This window comes from Pteronotus mesoamericanus, unplaced genomic scaffold, assembly GCF_021234165.1.
Source record: "Pteronotus mesoamericanus isolate MK-2021 breed Mesoamerican mustached bat unplaced genomic scaffold, CSHL_Meso_final scaffold_1186, whole genome shotgun sequence".
Classification (NCBI taxonomy): Eukaryota; Metazoa; Chordata; class Mammalia; order Chiroptera; family Mormoopidae; genus Pteronotus; species Pteronotus mesoamericanus.
Window position 1 is genome coordinate 11,935,975 of NW_026555302.1, and position 21,368 is coordinate 11,957,342.

The 21,368-nt window shown below is 44.9% G+C and overlaps 1 protein-coding gene across 3 annotated transcripts in view; it reads right to left on the minus strand.

Annotated features, from left to right (window-relative positions):
- The window catches only part of DNM3 (dynamin 3), a 382,651-nt gene that overhangs the window by 276,186 nt on the left and 85,097 nt on the right, over nt 1–21,368 (minus strand). The gene's annotated exons all lie outside the window — the stretch shown is intronic.

Here is a 21,368-nt window from a genome sequence, read left to right on the forward strand (position 1 = left end):
AGGGTCTATATATACGTATGTGTAAATAAACATATGTGGGTATGGGGAAGGGATATAGAACAGTTAAATCTTCTCTACAGTATAATAAAGTCAAAAAATATCTAAAATTAAAAAATCAGGAAAGAGTAGTATAAAAAGACTGCATAAAAATGTGGAGGCAGCCCTGGCTGGTACGGCTCAGAGGACTGAGTGCAGGCTGCAAACGGAAAGGTTGCCAGTTCAATTCCCAGTCAGGGCATGTGCCTGGGCTGTGGGCAGGGTCCCCAGTAGGGGGCGCACAAGAGGCAACCACACACTGATGTTCCTCTCCCTCTCTTTCTCCCTCCCTCCCCCTCTCTCTAAAAAAGTAAATAAAATCTTTTTTTAAAAATATGGAAGCAAATACAAAAAAAGCTGAAAGGGTTGAAAGTGGTAGCCTCTGAAAATAAGTACTCAAGAGTTGGGAGGAATGGGTAAGGGACTGAGAGTTTTCACTAAAAGCCTTTGGGACTGATTTTCTAAAGCCATGTACATTTATAACATTAGTAAAATAAAGGTGAATTTTAACAGCATTTCCTTGACTGCCCCCTTATTTCGAAGAAGGCAGAGCAGGCCACACTTAGTGGGGTGCCGGCAGTAGCAAAGGGGAGCCTCGTCTTCTCCACGTGTAGTTCCACTAACAGGCCCCCTCAAATAACCAGTGAAGTCTGGCTCCCAGCCTCGGGCCTACCCTGACACACCTCAAAGCCATGGCCAGAAGAGTCTCAAAGGCAGCGTGTTTTACAAGCACTTCCCTGGAAACCTAAAGTCTCGATGAAAATAAATTAATCAAGACCGATTACTCGGCCCCGAGGGTGTGCCGCCTGCTCCGGGACCAGCTGCGACTCTCTGAGGCGGCCCGTTCTCTTCTCAGCCGCACCGACGGGGAAAGTGTGCCCTGCGAAGGCCCACAGCCTGGGGGGCGTGAAATCCAAGAAACGGATTCCACTTTTATTGAATCACTGTGCTTTTCTGCCTTCCAATTCTTAGCTAGGTTAGCTGTGCTATTTGGCAAGTTCCTTGCATCATCTGGGCCTGTTTATCTATAGAAGTAAAAGTTTAATTAGATGTTTCTTTCGAGTCCAGAATTCTGGGATGGAGAACAACTTCGACATTTAGTTTAGAAAAGGTTATATAAAGTAATAAGTAAACTAAAGAGTAATTTAATAAAATTCTTGCCCTCCGACTGAAAGAAAAATATAAGTAATGAATTTATAGAGCTAATAAATAATGTGTGACATTGCTTCAGTTGTGTTTCTCTCCAGGAAGGAAGAGCCCCAGGGAAGGGCGCTGAGGACGTCTGAGGGAGCCCTTGGAGACACCCCCGGCACGTCCGACACCTGATTCCTCCGCGCCATAGAGGCTGAGAGCACGGACCGGGATCGGACTGTTTGGGCTCCGCTCCCACCTGTGCCCCCCACTGGCTCCAGGACATTCGTTTCCTCACCAGGTGCAACCACATCCACAGGGTGCAACTGTGCATCGCAGTTTACATTCGGCACCTGGAATAATGAATAACGGCATCCTGTTTAACTCCAAAGGACTTCCTGGTTGAAGACCAAGTCATACATTCACCCTAACTCATCGACAAAATGAGGGAGAGAGCAGACCTAACTTTTAAAATTGAATGACAGCACTTCTGGTTTCGGGTCCCTTGTGCAAGGCCCGGAGCCCAGAAGTGGCCACCGAGTCCTACCAAGGAAAAGGCGGAACACGCCGAAAAGTCAACACCCTTCCTAGACTCAGCAGAGAAGTGGGGTCACAAAGCACTGCCCTCAAGTTTGGAGAGACAGACAGATGTATACAGACATTCCCAACCCAGAAGCAGAAAACTCTGAGGGAACCAGAGCCAGGTCGGAAAACCGGAGTGGGTGAACTGCTGGAGGTTCAGTGCGGGGGCCCAGGTCAAGCGGGGACACATACTTTTGTTAGTTTCACCTCCAGGAGCTCGGCCAGGTTCTCACGGTGACTGTCCAAGAGGAACCCCCGGCACTCCCGGCATGGGGAGAAGACAAACCACCTGATTTTAAAAACAGGTGAAAGACCTGAACAAACGCCTCTTCAAAGCAGACAGACAGATGGCAAGTATGTATGTGAAAAGATGCTCCAGACCATATGTCATCAGGGAAATGCGAATTAAAACAACAGAGGGATATTCCTACGTATCTACTGGAGTGGCCCAAATCCAAAATATCACAGCACCCAATGCCGGCGAGATGTGGAACAACAGGAACCCCCACTCATCGCTGGTGGGAGGGCAAACTGGTGCAGGCACTGTGGAAGAGAGCTGGGCGATTTCTTACAAAACGAAACATACCCTTACCATGGGACTCAGTAATTGCACTCTTTGGTATTTACCCGGACAAGCTGAAAACACGCCCACACAAAAACCTGCACACAGATGTTCACAGCAACTTTATTGATAATTTCCAAAACTCAGAGGCAACCAAGATGTCTTTCATGAGTGAATGGATAAATGAACTGCGGCGCACGCAGTGGACTATCAGTCAGCACTAAAAAGAAATGAGCCATCAAGCCGTGAGAGGACACGGAGGAGCCTTAAATACCCACCTCTAAGTGAAAGGAGCTACCTGAAAAGACTACAGGATTCCACCTACATGACACGCTGCGAAAGGCAAAACTACAGAGGCAACAGAAGCGGGGGGTGGTCGCCCAGGCTGAGCGGAGGGTGAGGGGAAAGGACAGAGCGCGGAGGGCGGTCAGGGCAGTGAAACTACCCTGTGCGATATTTCAGTGGCAGCTACACGTCACTACACATTTGTCGAAACCCGTCAGATAGGCACAACCAAGCGTGAAGCCCAATGTCGACTCTGGACTGTGAGTGATAACCGTGCGTCAGTGTCAGCCCTTCGGGCGTAACAAACGCACGTCCCGGTGGGGGACAGGAATAGTCGGGGAGGCTGTGCGCCTGTGGGACAGGACGTGTACAGGAATTCTCCGCACTTTCCACTCAGCTTTCCCGCGAACCTAACAGTTCTCTAAAACATGAAGTCCGCTCATTAAAGACAATTACATACCAACACATGTAAAGTACTTGGTACGTAAAAACCACCCAATAAATGAATGTCGCCATCGCCCCAGCTTCGCTTCTCGCCCCCACTCTCATCTGCCCCAGTCCAAAGCTCCAGGGACACCCAGCGCTTGCAGTTCTCCGTGTGACCACGCAGTCTCACCTCTTCACTTTAAAACACTACCCTCTCACCTCCAAATAGCCTCATCTTCTCTTCTTTTCTTGGACAACTCCTACCATCCTTCAAAATACCTTTCAGGCCCCTCCTGCAGGTCCTAAACCAGGCTCCCACAAGTGTACGAGGGGGGACCCAAACAAACTCTGGAATTGTGTTCTGGAGGGTGGGCCTATTGTAGCACAGGCTTCCCCACTAGGTGAGTGCTCTGGGAACCCACCTGCATTGGTGTGCCAGCTGGCATTGTTGTGAGAGGCTGCGCTCGGCTTCAGTGAGTGTTTTGAAAACCCTTCCAACGTGTTTGCCCATTTGATGATTGGTGATTTACGAGCACACCTGCCCGTACCAAGCTGAGTGTTCAGCAGGTTTTGACCAAAAATGGCATGACCCCTGTGCCCCACCCTCCCTATTCACCTGATCTTGTCTGACTTTTTTTTGTTTCCCCAAGTGAAAAAAGTCCTCAAAGGGAAACAGTTTGCCCATGCGGAAGAGGTGAAACCAAAAAAACAGCAGAAGCACTAAAAGGCATCAAAATCAACAAGTTCAAAAGCTGTTTCGAGCAGTGAAAGCTGTTTTGAGCAATGGGAAAAAAATGTCTCCATAGATGCATTGCATCAGGTGGAGAGTACTTGGAAGGTGACTGAAGTTTAAACATCTAGGAATGAATACACAATTTTTTATAAATAAAATCCACGTTTTGGGGGCCCCTCGCTCCTAAGTTTGAAGTCCTTCTGTGCTGTCAAAGTAACCCATGTACACGACCATCAGAGTTCTTCTAGGACACTAGGAACCTGCTTATTTGTCTGTCTCACCCAATAGGTCATGCCCCCTCCAAGAATAAAAACTGACCAATGCGCAGAGTCTAAGCAATGCGTATAGATGCCAAACAGAGTGGGAAACCAATAAATGTTTATTTATTAAATGAATAATGAATAAAAAATAAGCATATTTATTTTTCTTTGGTTCATACAAGAACTGAAATGCAATTTTCAGAAAAGAAAAATGACAGCACCCCACCACGTCACCAGTGCCTGCTGTCAGCACAGTGGTTTCCGGCGAGAACACCCCGTCTCTCCCCTGAACGCATGCAGCTCAATCATAAGCAGTGCATTGTTTCATCTAGTTAAGGAACGGGACAAACCCAAGCCAGGAACCACATTACCAGTTTCCAGAAAAGTAATCTGGAACACTGTGTACACTACAATAAAACAACAGCAATGAAGAAAAAAAAATCGATGAAGAGTTAGTGTAAACATGTATATAGCAAAATCAAAAACAGACTTAGGAAATTAGATGTCCTTCAGTTAATGCATTTTTTTTTGTTTGGGGTTTTGGTGGGATTGTGGGGGGCGGGAGTTGTTGAAGTAAATGTTGTTCTTTCTGTTTGGCAAAGATGATGGAATATTTTATTTCTGCAAGCAATCAGAGATGAATGGGAATAGTTTTGTGTTGTTTTTTTTTTCTATAAGTTTTCCATAAACGTTATTTTCGTGTTACTTCCAACAATTCTGAATAGCAAGTTTTCATTTTCAAAGTCATCAGGTAAAATATTACCTGATAGTACCATGTGATAATAGGTGAAATATTAAGTAATAAAAAAACATAAAAATTACTGTTACTATGGCAACAGAGACTCTACCTTGTTCACCAATATATGCCCCGCATCTAGCAAAATGCTTGAAAAATTTAATATTTGTGGAAAGAAGGGAGAGGAGAACAAGGTTGAAAAAAGGTAAGGGAGTGAAAGGAGAAAGAATTACTTCAAAGATGGTAAAATTCTGGCATAGAGTGGCTCTTTTCTTGAGAATTTATACTTCAAAATAGAGTTAGGCATAAAGAAACAAAAGAAAAACAATCCATACAAACTTAAATCTCTCTGCTTTTTGTCCACCTACATCCATTTCCTTCTTCTTCCTGGGTACACAGCTTCACTACGTTTCCAGATGTCCCTTCCACTGGAGGTACAGTCTTGCTTATAATCCTGCTGTGGCTGAGTTCCAGCCGGTGGGACGTTTCCATAGAGCTCGTCTGCTCTCCCACCTTCCACTCACTGGGTCTAACTCTGATAGGTCCCTAAGTCCCTAAGGGTGACAAACAGAACTACCTGGGAATCTGAATAATGCCATCGAGTGGAAACACCACTGTGCTGAAAACCCACCCAGGGCGGCCATACCTACTGTTTGCACCGTGACCTGGGCCATTACTGCTGTGCATTAGTACAGACAGTGGCGCTTTGAAGAGGAGGGCGTCCACAATGAAAGCCTGGCTTAGTCAGGTGAGGGAGCAAGGGAATAAAGGCTGCAAGTTGGAAAGGTGAACCCTCGTGTTATGCAGTAGCTGCACATTTTGTAAACCTGCCTATTCTGATAATTTGTAAGGCAGACTAAGTACCTACTGAAAGGAAAAGCCGCTGGAAAGAGCCAGAACATTAATACATCTTGATTTTTCCTTGCTGCTTAAAGAAAGGTATTTACAAAAGATGAGTTCACACAAGAAATTTATCATTTTGCAAGAAGAAATAGAAAGGATCTAGAAATAGAGAGAATCTAGAAATCTGGGCTCTGGAGCAACAAAGGTCCAATGAGAATTTTCAGCTAAGCAAAGGAGCTTGATATTTTCTGTGGCTGGCTATGAACGAATAATAGAATTCAGACATACTTTTCTGCTGTAAATTACTAGAAAACTGATAAAATAGATAAAACAATTGTTGTCAGACATGAAACAAAAGGTTACACAGGACTGTGACACCTGAGAGAAGAGAAACAAAGTAAGCCATACAATCACCCAGCTGCTGCTCAGAGGCCACTGCGGAATGCAGCGCAAGGAGGGAAGATGCACGAGGGTCCCGCAGTCCTGCTTAGGTGGGGACACAGCCTGAATTTCAGGAAGGCCAAGGCAGCCGGACCCGAGAGGACGCAGTCTGAGATGAAGGAGGCCAGGAACAGGAAGAGGCCTAGCGACGTGCAGGGGGAGGCCCTGGGGTCGGAGAACCACACGTGCCTGAGGGGCACCTCCACGCGCCCGCGAAAGCAACCTCCTGCTAGCTCCACACCGACCAGCCCACCAGAGCTCGCACAGAGCGGAATCGGTGAAGTCCTCACCAGCCACGGTGGGGAGACACTGCTAACTACAGACGGCAGAAGGGTCAAACCTCAGCAACCGTGGCTGCAGACCCAGCCTTTCAGAAACCTAGAAAGAGCTCCAGGAAATCAAACTGACCTGCAAATACCGTAACTCCTTGCTGTAGCATAGCCCGGCACATTTTTTTAAAAAATACGGTAATACTCAGCACTCCACAAAATCCAATTCAGAGTATCCAGCATCCAAACTAAAATTACTAGACATCCAAAGAAGGAGGAGGAGGTGACCCTAATCGGGGGAAAAAGATCGGTCAATGGAATCTCCTGTCGAAACAACGGAATTCACAGGTGACATTAAAAGAGCTATGATGAATACATACAAAATGTTAAGAATATAAAGAAAATGTGAAGATAATGAGTAAAGGAAAGAAAGATAGTTGGAAAGGGACAGTTGATATAAACGCACCAATCCAAGAACTCAAAGAACAGCAGCCACCAAAGAAAACCACACCAGGGCACACCGTAGTTCATTTCTGAGTGTCAGGGATAAAAGAAAAGCAGAGCCGCAGAGTGGGAACAGAAGTAAGACAAACAAAGGTAAGCGTAACTGTAGACTTCTAATCAGAAACTACGAGAGTGAGACATCTCTGAAGTACTAGAAAAAAGAACTGTTACCTAATAAAATCCTATACCAGTGAAGAAAATATCTTCCGAAATAAAGGCAAAATGATGCCTTTTTCGGACGAACAAGGAATAAGAGAATTTATTGTCAGGAGACCTGCATGGCCAGTCATGGTAGAGGAGGCTCTTCAAGCTGAAGGAAAATACCACCAGCTGGAAGCTCGGATCTGCACATAAAAAGACATAAACATAAAAATCTCTGCAAATGCTGACTATACGGGTGAACGCAGGACAGCTCTCCCTCCTTTTTAGTGTCTTGAAAAGGTAATTGACTACTTACAGCAAAAATAATGACAATTCATTCTGAGTGTCACTTAAAACATACGTAGAGGACATATGTTTATAAGTGGAAAGGTTTATAACATACATAAAAGACAAATGACAAGACGCCAGACTTAACTCCAGCCATAATGATAATTATATCGAATGTAAATGGTCTAAACACCATAATTAAAAGGCAGAGAGTGAAGTGTAAGTAAAAAAGCAAAGTGAAATTATGTGCTACACCACAAGAAATACACTTTAAACGTAAGGAAATACATAGATTTAAAGTCAAGAGAGTGGAAAAGATATACAATGAAAATGAAAACAAAGCTGGTACGGCTATTTTAACAGCAAATGTAATAGACTTTAGAGCAAGAAATATTACTAGGAATAAAGAAAGAGACATGTATAATGATGAAGGGTTCAATTTATAAAGAAGACATAATAATCTTAAAGGTGTAAGCAATATAACCGATCTTCAAAGTACTTAAGTAAAAGTTGACAGAACTGAAGGGAGAAATGGACAAACCCACAAATACAGTTGGAGATATAACATTTTCTTTCTTGGTGATTGAAAGAACAAGTAAATAGAAAAATCATGAGACATGCAAGACTTACACACATTATCAACAAACTCGACCTAAAGAGCAGCAACAGAACAAGCCACTCAACAACAATGGAATATACATTCTTTCCAAATGCACACTGGTAATTCATCAAAATAGACCATGTGTGATGTCAACAAACAAATTTCAATTAAAAGGAATAAAGTCACTCCTTTTTAGATCTTAATATCATCTGGAAAATGCCAAAATATTAGGAAGTTAACAACATATCCCTTAAGTACTATAGGTCAAAAAGGAAATCACACAGAAATTTAAAAATATATTTAATCGATAAAATAAAAGCACAACATATCAATCTCTGTACTATACAGCTAATTAAATACTTAGAGGGAAGTTTATAGCTTTAAAATATCACTATTACCAAATAAAAATCATTTAAAACCAATTATCTAAGCTTCAATCTTAAGGACCTAGAGACAGAATAGCAAATTAAATCCAGACCAAGTAGCAGTAAGGAAATAATAAAGATAAGAGTGAAATCAATGAAATAGAATACAGATAAACATTATATATAACCAATTAAACCAAATGCCAATTCTTTGAAAAGGTCAGTAAAATTGTCTACGTGCACTCTTTGACTCAACATTACACTGGAGCTCCTAGCCAGTGAAACCAAGGAAGAAGAATAATTCAAATGCATACAATCGTAAAGAAAAGAGTTAAACTGCCTTTATTCACAGAAAACAAGATTGTGTTTAAGGAATGTTTTAAGGAATCTACCAAAGTCTACCATAACTAATAAGAGGGCTAAATGAGACCACTGCATGTAAGGTCAGAAAGCAAAAATAAATTATACTCATCTATATGCCAGCAGCAAAAAATTGAAAACCAAAATATTTTTAAATACTATTTACAATAGCATCCAAAAACATAAAATACATGAGGATAAATTTGATACAATAAATGCAAAACATATGCTGAAAACCATAACACGCTGCAGAGGAGACCAAACTAAATGGAAAGAAATACCATGTTCATTGACTGGGGCATTCCATACTGTTTAGTCAGTTCTCTCCGCATTGGTCTACAGCAGCGCTATTCAACAGCACTTACTGCAACAATAAAAATGTTCTGCAAGTGAGCTCTCCAAGAGCGAAGCCATTAGCCACATGTGGTCTCTGAGCACTGGGAACGAGGTGTGGCTGAGGCACTAATTTATTTTGTTTCATTTTAATTAAGTCAACTTTAATTTTAATGGCCACATGTGGCTAATGGCTAATATATTATATTAGACAACATAAGTCATATTGAGTTAATGTAATTCCAAACAAAATCCCAGTAAGTTTTTGTTGAAACTGACAAGTTAATTTAAAAGTTCAAATGAAAAGACAAAGTACGAATATAAGCAAAAAAAAGGAGAAAACCTTGTACTATCTGATTTCAAGGCTTAGTACAGAGCTAGAATAATTAAGACAGTGTGGTGTTGACACAGGGACAGGCACACAGATCAGTGAACAGAAGAGTCTGGAATTACAGGACACACATACACACACACACACACACACAACTGGTCTTGGACAAAGATGCCAATGTAATTCAATCGAAAAGGGATACCTGTTCAAAATTAATGGTGCAGAAACAGCTGTACATCCATGTACATGGAAAACAATGAACCCTGACCCTCTCTTACTTCACATCGTACACGCACAAAAAAGAATTACTGACCTAAATTTCAAACTAAAGCTACAAAACTTCTAGAAGAAAAGACAGGACAAAAATCTTTGCAAACCTGGTTTGGCAAAGATTTCTTAGGATTAAGAATGCATATGTTTTAAAAATTAATAAATAGCACATATCAAAATAAATCTTGTTCTTTAAAAGATATGGTAAAAGAATATTTAAAAAATAAACTACAGACTGAGAGAAAATATTATATTACATGGTGAAAGGTTTGCATCAGAGCACATATTTTTTAAACCTCATAACTAAATACTAAGCAAACAATTTAAAATAGGCAAAGATTTGAACAGACGCTTTATGAAAGCATATTCATAAATAGCCCAGAAATGCAGACCATGCATAGATATTACAATGACTGCAATTAAAATGAAATTAACAACTCCAAGTGCTGGTGAGTGTTTGTAGCCAATGAAACACTCCTGTCTCACTGCTGGGAAAGAAAATTGTGCAACCACTTGGGAGAAGACCCTAGTGGTTTCTTAAAAATATGAAACATACACTCACCCAGCCATTCCACTCTTAGGTATCTTCCCAAGTGAAATGAAAACATATGAGCACAGAAAACCTGAACATAACTATGCATGGCAGCTTTGTTTGTAAACATCCAAAACTGGATAAAGCCTCAAGTTCCATCCACAGGTGAATGGACCGACAGAATACGGCACATCAACACAATGAAATACTCACTGATTTAAAAGGACGAACTACTGAAAATGCAAAAGCATGGATGAGTCTCCAGAACAATATGCTGAGCAAAAGGCGCCAGGCGCCAAGAGTGCTAACTGCAGGATTCCATTGCAGACGAGATGACAAATCTAATGTATAGTAACGAAAAGCAGATCCACGGGTTCCTGGAGCTAGGAGTGGGGGACTGACTGGCAAGGAGCACAGGAGACATCTAGGGTGCCAGGATTGTTCTCCTTTTTTATTCTTTTTTTAAAAGATTTTATTTATTTATATTTAGAGAGGGGAGGGGAAGGGAAGGAGTGAGGGAGAGAAACATCACTGTGTGGTTGCCTCTCACGCACCCACTACAGGGCACATGGCCTGTAATCCAGGCCTGTGCCCTGACTGGGAATCAAACTGGCGACCCTTTGGTTTGCAGGCTGGTGCTCAATCCACTGAGCCACACCAGCCAGGGCTGGAATTGTTCTTTATCTTGGTTGCACTGGTAGTTGCATGGGTATGTATCAAACTCACCAAGCTTCACATTTGTAATGCACAACTCCCTACCTGTGCTACTGTCTCAGAGCACCTCAAGGTAAACACTACAAGCTGAAAAGGAGGAGAGAGCAAGGGAGAAGGGTATTGGTGGCAAAGAAACAAAGAAATAAGGTGGATTTAAGGCCAAAGTCTAGGAAAAAGCTTTGGGTGCAGTTATTTGTATGTGGAATTAACTAGAAACAGATAGTTAAGCTTACTGAGGGTTGTGTTTTTTTTTTTTTAAGAAACTGTATTCTTAAAATAAAAAACAAGGCCAGGCCTGAAAAAGGTTCTTAAAACAACCTTTACAGCCCCAAGTTTTACAAGTAGAAAGCAGGGCGACAGGCCCACATCCACCTCAGATACGTCCCCAAGAATAACGGGCCAGGAAGAAAGGGCCAGCAGGAAGAGCCCCGGGGGACCACGCACAAGGGACAAGGGAGACCCCGCAGGAAGGCTACTGAGCATCCTATCAGGACGGGCCTTTCCCGGGCGGGGACTGACACAGAGCCCCCACGCTCACCTCTCTCACGGGGGAGTTTTGGCCACAGACAACAGCTGAAAAGGCTCCGTCCACAGCCCCCGACAATCTATCCAGCACCCTGAACAGGGGCTGCAGTCGCGGACTGCTGACCGCAAAACGTTGCGGCCCGAGCACCACGCGCTGCCCCGTCCGCCGCAGCGAGGGCAGCCCCCAGCGTTCCAGCACCGCGGGTGCCGCGGGACTGCTGCACGACACCAGGTCTCTCTCTCTCCTAATACCGCCCTTCACTCCCAAGCCCAGTCCAAGCTCCTCTGGTCATCTGTCCCCTTTGGAACAGGCATGTCTCCTACGGCAAACGTTTCCATTAAGTCCATCAGCTCTGCTGACCCCTACTAAGTAGGGAGCATGATTTGCATTACACAGGTCGCTATGGGCACCAATACAAGAAACAGGGGTTTGTTGGCGCGCACACATGCGCACACACGCGCATGCATGCACGATCATATAGACTACAACTGCTTTTTGAAAGGGTGCCTCCAGCTCTGTGCATCATGATGGCTTCCCAAGATGACAACACGAATGCACAGGGAGCCTTGGACAAGTGATAATCTTGGCAACCCTGAGAAAAGCCAGGCAGGAAGGAAGTACAAAGCAAGGCTGAACTCTGCAGGCTGAGGTTTAAGTTTAACAGCCCTAGGCTTCCTGAAACTACTAAACCTACTGGCTTTTAAAATCTTTTATAACAGAAATTTCTGCAGGAAAAATAGCTTGGCGCGCCTGAAACTCAACAGCCACAAACCCGCTTTTTAACCAATGAAACAAATTAATTTTATGTAATACTTTTAGACTGCCAGGCACTTTCTAAGCACTTCACAGATATTAACTCATTTATTTCATAACAGCCCTATGAGGAAGGGTTTATAATTACCCCCATTCTTCAGATGGGGAAACTGAGGCACAGAAAGATTAAGTCAGTCGCCCAAGATCACAAGCGGGTAAGGGGCCGGACCAGGACTCACACCCGGGCAGCCCAGCTCCAGAGTGTGAGCCATTAAACACTGGGCTGTACCATTTTAAAGCATAATTTTATGTTGTATGCTTTCATTAACATAATTCCCTATTAAGGCACAGCTCCCATAAAATGCTCCCTGGCCATTTGAGCGACACAGTCTGTCCTGCGCTCCGGCGAGCTGCCCGCCCCGCCCCTTGCCGCCGTCCTGCCAGGCCTCTCACTGTGCCATCTGGACCCGTCGCCATTGTCACCAATCGCTCCAACGCACTCAGCTCTGGTCCCAACAACAGCCCTCTCTTCCCTGCTGTCACGGAGGCCCAGTTCTCTCCCTTGTGTCCCGCAGGGCGGGCAGGGGGTGGGTTACATGTTGTCCTGGCTCCACGGAGCTCGGGGCTGCAGGGAAAGAGAGTAGAGGCTGATGAAGTTCTCTTACTCCTCCGTGCTGCTCCAAACCTCTGTCCCTCCCTCCTGGTTGCTGTCATCGAGGAAATGCCCAGGCACGCTTCTCCCACACACGTGCACATGCGCGCACACACACACGGGGTTCCAGGGCCGTGCCCTTCATTCCTCGCCGCCCTTAGTTCCACCAGCATCTGCGCGGCTTCGGTGTAGAGGGGACGATGCATTCAGCTCCCTTGCTGTGTTTCGTTCCCTGACCTCTCCTACTCAGCGAGCTTTACCTGCCTGTCATTTCAGCAATTGCCTCCCATGATCACATCCTGGACATTTGTGACCTGGACCTGTGCCAGCTCTAAATCATAAACTCCAACGTTCTGCTCTCTGACCACAAACTTACTCTCCTCATTCCTTTGCTCTCCTGCTATGAATAATGCATTGCTATTCTTTGTTCTCATCCAGAACCCCACCCCTGAACCACCCCCTGTCCCCCCAAAACTTACAGGTCCTGTCTGGCTTCATTTTCTTCCCTTCCTCCAAGGATTTCAGTCCATCTTTCCAATGATTATTTTTCCAATATCCTCAACTCTATTAACCACTTTGTCTTCCATCCAACAGGTCCTGCAAAATTCTGACTCCAAAGTAATCCGAATGCGAGCCTGTCCGGCCCCCGAGCTGCCCAGGGAAGCCCGCTGCCCACGCGCTCTGGCCCGTGCAGTCTTGCGGCGGTGCCCGCCTTCTCCTTCCTTCCCCTTCTCCTTTCCCCACGGCGGCTGTTCGGAATACCTTTCTCCTCAAACATCTTACACAACCCCCTTCTCTCCTGTCCTCCTTTCCTCCCTCCACTCCCAGTTTTTTCTCAGCCCACAGCCTTGCTTCCAACTTAGAAAAATCTACGTCAACAGGCAATAAATTCTTCAAATGCCTCTCCAGATATCTCCAAATTAACCACTATCTGCATGCACTTTCTTACTTCATTCTTGCCTCAGTGGAAGAAATAAATAGTTCTCCTTCTACTCAAGAAATAGTGGAGAGAAAGGAGAGAAGGGGGGAAAAGGAAAGAAAGGAAGAGGAAGAGAGAGAGAGATGGGGGATGGGGGAGAAAGGGAAGGAGGAAGAAAGGGGAAGAAAGAAGAAAGGGTTGGGAAGGGGGGGAGAGGGAGGGAGGAATCCTGAAGTCAGCTAGGGAAAATGAAAGTCAGAAATCTAAAAGAGGTTTTTTTGTGTGTTTTTTTTAATGGTTGTATTTTATATTAAAAAAATGCCCACAATATAACTTCATAGATCTGGTGTGGACAGATATTCTGGGGATGGCTTGTAGAATATGTTTCTATAGCAACTTTTAAAAGAGCTACTACTGTGCCAATGGTAATGTTAGAAGCGCATGGTCACATCAGAGTTCAGGAGGAAGATTTAATTGTACAGGTGACTATTAATTGTGTTTAAAGATCTTTGAATTGGGAAACCATAAGACATGAAAACCCAACTGTTCTTTAATACTGAAGTCATTTTAATTAAACACTTCCACCTTGAACAGCAACGCAACAATGCGTATATTAATATGATGAGAATTCCTGAGAAGAGATTCGTATCTCTAATATGCAATTAAATTATGGGAGAGATTATGTTTTATTGCTTTCTTACATATGACTTTCTCATAAACTAGATTCCCTTTCCACCTTCGAGTTTCCATAATTGGAACTCCACAAAGAACAAGTGAGGGAAATTTTAGACGCGTTCAAGCAACGTCTTCACAGTGACCCCTGGTGGCAAGAGGAAGGAACATGTCAGTTTCAGTAATCCATGTCCTCAATATCCTTCCACACTGATAAAATCTTGAGGACAATAACAAGTTCCATTTTGATAGCACGTTCACTTCTGGCAAAGTGCCTTCACACTCCTCTATTTCATTCCTATCTTTAAAAAAGAATTTAAGATACAGGGTCCAGCAGAAGGAACGCCATTAAGTGTGGTGGGTAGGGTGCGTGAATGTCTCACACGAGACAGGCAGCAATTTGAACATTTCACCTAAAATGCCAAATGGTGTGCTTGTGTGTGATATTGTTATGCTTATGATTCTTATGATGCTTATGCTTCTGTAATAAAACATTTTTATGTAAGAAAAAGGGGCGTTATTTGTGCCAAACCCTGTATATCTATTCGTACTCATGCTCTATTTTCTTTCTTCTCTTTCACAGTAAATTCACAATCCAGGTCGCTTTATCATTCCCCATAAAAATAGCACATGAAAGAGTACATACATGTATAAAAAGAGATTTTCTTGTAATGAGAACTTTTCTGTCTTAGCAACTAGAAAAGCTTTTTTAAGCCTACAAGATGAGTATCTTTTGTTGTCATGTTTCCAATTCTAAGGTTCAACGTACTTTTTATGGTATATATAAATCTTGATACAATTTTAGATGTAATTCTATGATTCAACCTACATTTTAGAAGCCCGAATGGAAACTTTCCTCTATACTAGGGCCAGGCTCTTTATATCAGCCTGCAGATGAACTACTTTGCAAATGGGCTGATTTGTAACATAAGACTGAACAAACCTACTGGAATTGTATATACATGAAACTCTTAAAATTCAAGCACACACAACACAAAATAGCAGCCTGATTTGAAACATGCATCTGTGACTCTCAAACTTGAGAGTATTATAGCACGAGGACCGGTTCCATGCACCTCCTATCAAAGTCCTGACCAGGCCTATGCGGACTGAGAGGTCATGTGTTCCGTTGGTCCCTGCTTCCTCAGAGCAGACATGTGTTTCTCTGTTTGAGCCTGGTACGTAGTAGATGCTCAAGTTAGAAGAATGATTGACCTACCAGAGCTGACATAAAATAATTTTTTTCGAAGACCACTAGCCTTTTGGTTTTAGCCTCTGTTCTTAGCCCTTTATCCGTAGAGAAAAATCTAATTGATTCTATGAGTCTGATTCATGTTAAAAATAAGCTCAAAAATATATCCATTAAGAAGTCAAAACATGGCATCTATAAGATACACATTAAATCATTTCTTCTTAAAGTATAAGATATACTTTATCTTTATCTTTTGCACATATTAATCAATTCAATTAGTATCACGTAGGATTTAGGCTCATAAGCAATTATTTAACATCCATTAATTTTTAAAATTTGGTCAAATATTTAAGCTAAGAATTTCCAGGTGAGCTGGGAATCCAATCAAAAAGAAAAACCACTGCAGAGATACACACTGCTTGGGAGACAGACAGGTCTGCTCCATACACCACTCCTCCATTTGCATTTTATGAGCACAAAGGTCAGACCCCGAATGCCGGCTGAATGCCTGATGCTAGAGGCTCCTGCTCAACTTAGCAGCACCTCCAGCACCTCCCAGACCAGACAGAAGCGCAGATGCCTGCCAAGTGTGGCCGAAGGTCAGTCAGTATCAGCTTACATCACCCGTGGCCTTTAACTTTTTCCAGATTGAAGAGGGAAACGTGCAGAAAGCCAAGAGCTTGGGGAGGTCGGCTGGACACAGCACCATAAAACAAGTAAAGAAGCCATGCGTCCAGCTGCACGGTCAACCTCTCTGCAAGAGACAAAGTTGCCACCTTGCACCGGAGACCTAACTCTCCTCTCGGAAAGGCCTGCCATACTCCAAGAACTCTAGCCATGCTAGATTTAGAAATGGAGCTTGTTTTCTGTGAGATAAATCACTGTGAAAGGCATTTCCAGACAAACCGGCCCCCCTGGGGGGCCTCTGAGCAGCCCTGCCTTGCAGACAGCAGGTGGAGAGGAGCGCGGAGATGTGGCCGGGCCCGGAGGTGGAAGGAAACGCCAGGTCTGCGAGGGCATGGGCTCAGGCTCAGGTGATAAGCCAGCGCCGCTGCTGGGACTGGCCCCTCGGCCCCGATACTGGTATTGGGGGGCCGCAGCGATGGACGGCCCCACTAAGGTGCAGCCATGTCTGTAAACATGGAGGCCGATGTCTCTCCTCGCGTGCAAGAGCCGTGTGAATGTGCTGTCTTTGTTACATGGCCATTAGAACCTATCAGGATAGGTGGACGTTACACCGTCATGAACGCATTCGGTGTGATGAACGCTGTCTCCCCAGTAATCGATCTAACCAACTCCCCTCAGCTGTCTCCACATCCTCTGCTCTTCCTACTGGTAAAATGGAGAAGCCACCGCTCCTCTCCCGTGTAGGTCAGCGGCTCCCACAGGTGCCCTAGGTGACACTGCCCCCCAACCGAGGATTTCCCTCATACATGTATACAGTTTGCGTCCTGCTTCTCCGCCATGTACCCCGTCTCCATCCTCCACCGCCACCTGTATCTCCCTCTGGGTCATTCATCCACACACAAACATGCTGTCACGTCTCCATCTTTCAAAAACATCCTCTTGATCTTACACTACGAAGTGTCCCGTTTTCCTGTTTGTCCCGACAGTGACAGTTGGAAGAGTTTCGGTCTGTATTATTTCCTCTCGCTCACATCCAAGTCTCTCCGGAACCTCCTCTGAAAACGCTTTCCTGCCAACCCCTTCCTTCCGAGGTCACTGTGACTTCCACCTGCCAAGTCCAAGGGTCGGTTCTCCACCCTCATCTCCATTAGATGAGAACGTAAGAGTCTGGTGTGGATACAAAGACTGGAGGCCAAGATGACTTGGACCAAGTTCACGGTTGCTTTGCTTCCATTTACTGCCGGATATTTCGGCAAACGGGGGAGGCTAAGGGCACAAGCAACGGCATGGATGCGGCTTCCCGGCCCCTCCCTGGCTCCTCGCAGAGGAGGACTTGACGTGTGAAGGCGCACTCAGCCTGCAGGGACCGGGGAGGCCACCAAGCCAGAAGGGCAACAGCTGCGGTCACGCTGCCTTTCCCGCCATGAGGCCGGATGCGCTGCCTCGTGGCGATGGAAGGGAGATCTCACTGCCCGTCACCAGCCCCTGCGTCCAGTGCTCACTGTGTCCCTGGGCTGCCTCACAGCGGCTGAGCTGTAGACTCAACCTCGACCTTCTCAGTCCCCCTCCTTGACCTCTCACAGCAGCGGACACAGCTCTTCACTGTGTCCTTCCTGAGGCCCGCTCTTCCCACGGCCCCAGGAAGACCCCGTGGTTCTCTGTCCTGCTTGGTCACCTCTGCGTTTTTCTCCTTCCTGGGCTATGTCCTCCATCCTCCTTCTCTTCTCTGCCTTCATGGAGCTCTTCCATGATGTCAGCTTAGGAACTGGATACTATCTGAATTAGTTCCCCAAGGCTGCCCCAACACTTTACCACAAATTGGTGGCTTACAACAGCAGGGACCCATTGTCTCACAGTTCTGGAGGTGGAAGTCTGCACTGAAGGTAGCCAGGGGCCGCAATCACTCCCTCAGAAGGCCCTAGAGGGGGGCCCTTCCTGGCCTCTTCCAACTTCTGGTGGCTCCTGGCTCCTTGGCGGTGGCCGCACAGCGCCAATGTCCACCCACATCTCACGTGACCTTCCCAGTGTCTCTCCGAGCTCCCTCTCTTTTCTCTTACAAAGACTGGCCATTGGGTGTTAAGGTCCGTCTTAAATCCAGGATGATCTTATTTCAAGATTCTTAATTCCATCTCTTAAGACCCCATCTCCAAACAAGAACACATTCACAGGTATGGAAGCGGGGGGGCGAGGGGCCTTAGACACATCTTTTTGGAAGATGCCATTCAACTCACTATCCACGTCTAGGCTGCTATCTCCCAGATTCACAGCTCCAGTTTGGAAACCCTCCCTGACATTCCCATCTCTAACATCGCTACTAATAAACGTTTCAAATGTCACGTTTCTAAGAGGACTCTCCATTACTCCCCGGACATTTTCCTCTCCTAGTGTTCCTAATCGCCGTAAATAACATTGCCATCCAACCGGCTCCTTCATTAAGACTCTGCGTCACCCCGACTTCTCGCTTTGACCGGCAGCAAACCCTGGGGGCACTGTCAGCTCCTCTTTCAGGGGGTGTCTGGGCTCTGGCAGCGTCTCCCCCACCCATCGCTGCCCTACTCCAAGTGGCACCCACACCTCCCCCGTCACGCCCCCCAACCTCTTCGCAGGCCCGATCGAACGGCACCCCCTCCCTACACGGGCCCCTCTCGGTCGTTCCTTCTCACAGCAGGCGGGCCGCCGCACGGAGGCACAAACGGGGCCCCCCCCCCGCCCCAGCCCCCGTGGCTTCTCGTCGCACGCTGGGCAGCATGCGCTCCTCCTCACGGCCCAGAGTGGACCGGGGTCGTTTTTACTTTTATGATCCATTATTAAAATACTCGAAACAGTTCTATTATAAGGCTAAGTGTCAGCAAGCCTCATTAAGTCCTACTAGTGTAAGCAGCAGTTTGGATTCCAGAAAGCTACTGGTTGTTTTACTACGGGCTTATTATCACTCTAAACTATGGACAGTGAATAAAATAGGAAAGAGTATCCTTTGAATCTTTTCAAGAGGAAAATAATTGCTGGCCTTTGGTTGGCCGTTGGAGTTAGAAGTATCTTAACAAATACATTTATCTTATTCAGTTATCACAGCGACCTTTTGAGATAAAGTGTATTACAATTTCATTTTAGAGATGAGGTAACAGGGTTCAAAGAAGTTACATAACTTGCCGAAGGATCTACAGGCAGGAAGGGAAAGATCCGCTTCCAAACCCTGTGGTCTCTCATCTGCACCACGTACTGAACGAAGCGACGGACGGCGGAGCGGCCTGTGAGGTAGAGAGGGCACCAGGCGAGGAGGGAGGGGCGCCCACGAGTGCCCTGTGTGGCCAGAGGCCTGTAACTCAACACGGTCACATCGCCCAAATAAGCCTCCTCACTCCAGCGAAACTCACGTTCTTCTGGTGAAACTAAAGCCGAAGTGTGTAAGAGTACTTTGAAAAGTTTGGATGACTCTACAGGGCAAAAAATTTGTAAAACTTTATGTAATTATGATGACTAGGAGTCCAATCTTTTAAACTGGACAGCCATTCCCCTTGAGGCAGGACAAAAAATTCTCATTTAGGCAGTAAAAATGTTTCACAAATGATGCAAAAGAGTAGCTTGAGCTTTGTGTAGTCAACAAATTTGTGACATTCAATATATACTGGGAGAATAATTCATCATAAAACTCATGTCAATATACAACATGCATAAGTATTTCCCAAAATATTTATTTTGGAAAATCATTCATTTTGAATATCATTATGCAAATAACTTAATACTAACTTATCAACATGAACTTCCTTCCCAAGTGTATATTTAAATACACCCAGAGGTGAAAATGGCCTTAATTTAGTACAAAGTAGCTACTGCCTAAAATAAACCACCTCTCAGAAGACAATATAATTATGTACCTTGGTGGATCAGATTATAATTCAGGCCTGGAATAAAGAAATGGTCCTCTATTGTCTAAATAGGTCGTCCTTGTCAAGCAAGGACAAAGCTTCCAGCAAGACAGACAGAAAGTGCTGAAACAGGCCCCCGGCACAGAGACCACACAGCCGTGAAGACCGACAGCGCAGCAGGCGTGACGAGCAGATTTCCCCTGTTATCCCAGTTCACGTGTCTTTCAAATGAAAATTTCCTGATTATGAAAGTTATGTAAGATCAGAATGAGGAGTAATGAAATGAAACACGAAATGGTGGAATTGGAACCTCTAAAAAGCACATTCCTCCCGAAAAGCAGTAAGAACACAGGCAAAATTAACTTTTTCAGAACTCTGGAAATTAATCCAAGGCTTACAACAAGCCGACGGGTGTTTAATGCACAAGAATGGCTGAAACCCGTAAGAACAGTGAGATTTGTGGCGTCTGAACTCCCCCATCCCACCCCGCTCTCCTTAGCTCTGCAGCAGAACCAACCCCCCCATCACAGCGGACCCAAGCAGCCGGCCAATCAGCCTGTCGCAAAGCATGCCAATCCCACTCACGTACACAGAGAGCTCCCCTCAGCTTTCCAGTGCTCTGCTCTTGTATCTGAACGAGCAGCAAAAGATCACCAATCACTTGAGAATGGTCTCTGAGATCAAAGACAATGACCAGAACACCCAACCAGGGAAAACGGACACGAGCCGTCGCAGAACACAAAAGGAAACCTCAAAAGGCTCTCGTTAAAATCTTCAGAGAGGGTACTGCATGAGAAACCAAGAGCTCAAAGTCCTGGAAAAAATAAAAATAACATTCACAAAATAGGAAAATGCTGTTGAAACTTAGGATGCTACATCAGAAATGAAAATTTTATTAGAGGAGCTGAAGGTAAAGTTGAGTGAGCCCTAAAAAAAGGGGAAGAGAAGAAGAAACAGGTGGTGGGGGGGGGGGAGGCATTACAGTAATCCAGGAGTTCTAATGTGCTAATGATAAGAATTCCAGAGGAGAATAGAGAAAATGGGGCAATTAATGATCAAAAAAGAAGAATTCCTAGAATCGGGACCGTGCATCTCCACACTGACCAGGCCCCTCACTGAGCGCACATCCAGAGTTCTTGGGACAGACACACACGGAGACCCATCACTGGAGTCCCTGGAGATAAACTGTTACTACTCAGCTCAGAGAAAGAAATAAAAAAAGAAAAAAAAAAAAAAAAAAAACCAACCCGGATCATCAACATAAATGAGGGACTTTTCTGGATTTTAAAATGCCAATAACAGATAAATCCCTGCTTTTATAATATATATTTATGTCAAGTAATTATAAGCTAAGTATCTTACATGCATTAATAGAGCTTCCTGTTTTACAGAACTAAAAAACATGATTTTTGGGGGGG